The 1,224-nt window shown below is 34.2% G+C and overlaps 1 non-coding gene across 1 annotated transcript; it reads right to left on the bottom strand.

The window, feature by feature from the left end:
- Nucleotides 1-616: 616 nt before the first annotated feature.
- On the bottom strand, nucleotides 617-722 carry LOC121038364 (U6 spliceosomal RNA). Its single transcript, XR_005794320.1, has one exon. It is a non-coding gene; the product is annotated as a U6 spliceosomal RNA (small nuclear RNA).
- Between the last annotated feature and the right edge of the window lie 502 nt (nucleotides 723-1,224).

Genomic DNA, 1,224 nt, shown 5'->3' with positions numbered 1-1,224 from the left:
TTACAGGTGAAAAAAAAAAAGATTGCATACCATATGAAGGACCACTTGTGAGCCAAATGAAATTCACAGAAGATGGCCTCATAAGAGATAAGACACATATCAAGAATAAATTAAATGATGTAAACTTTAAGAATGGGGCAATGAATGCTGAATATGAAACAAATATGGAAAATAATTGAGAACAGATGGGTTACTTTGCTAGAATACCTTTGTCAGGAAACTGTGCCTCATGCAGAAATCCAATGGCTGCTAGAGATAGCTTAAACAATTCAATGTTACAATTTAGTTGATTAATATATTGGCAAATTCTAAGTGTAAAGGTAAATGTGAGAGTTAGAGGGACTGGTCTAAATATTTTGCTATTGTATAAAATACTTCACTTGGGCAGTAGAAATATTCATTCAACAAATTGGTGAGCACCTCAAATATGTTAATATGCTGGCTCTAAAAAGCATATAATGAGACATGTACATAGGTAGAATTTAAGTATGTTGAGAAACTTTGTAAGGGAGGCAAAATTTTCTCCAATTGCCCAGATTTACAATTAGAAAGGTATAGGAAAAGAAGGTCCAGGAAGCAAAAATAATCAGAATACTTTATTTTTCTCTTTTCCCCCCCAAATGTGAAATACTTCATGAATTTGCATGTCACCCTTGTGCTGGGCCATGCTAATCTTCTCTGTATCATTTCAATTTTAGTACATGTGCTGTCAAAGTGAGCATAAGAATAGTTTATTATATAGCTGAGAGACAATGTGTACAAGGGAAGAAAGACTGATCACATTAGTTAAGGATAAAAGTGAATTTTTAAAAGTGGCAGTATGCGATACAAAGAAAAGACAATGGAGTGGAAAGTCACTCAAAGTGGTGGCAGGAGAAATGAAGAGGAAAGAATTTTAGTGCAGGAGGAGAAAATACACATAATATTAGGTCAAGCTGTCTTTTACTTTATAAAAGGGCTATAAAGAGCTCCTAAAGGCATCAAGTCCAAGGAAATGGCTCTTTTCATTTTCCCTTCACAATGGGAACTGTGTACTGTGTATGAATAGTTGAGTGAGAGTGTGAAACCCTAAATTCAGAAAATCAAATCTTTGCACTAGGAAATTTGCAGATTTAAGACAAAATTGGAAAGGAAAAATCAGAGGAAGTTTGGTGATAGAGATCAAGTAAAAAAAATGAGCCAGAAGAGGACTAGTTTATAAGGAACTTTGCCATCAAATGTAGA

The sequence above is a fragment of the Herpailurus yagouaroundi genome, unplaced genomic scaffold (assembly GCF_014898765.1).
Source record: "Herpailurus yagouaroundi ecotype Mexico unplaced genomic scaffold, PumYag 165, whole genome shotgun sequence".
Lineage (NCBI taxonomy): Eukaryota > Metazoa > Chordata > Mammalia > Carnivora > Felidae > Herpailurus > Herpailurus yagouaroundi.
The sequence above is the reverse complement of the archived record's forward strand: the minus strand, read 5'-3'. Positions and strand labels throughout refer to the sequence as shown.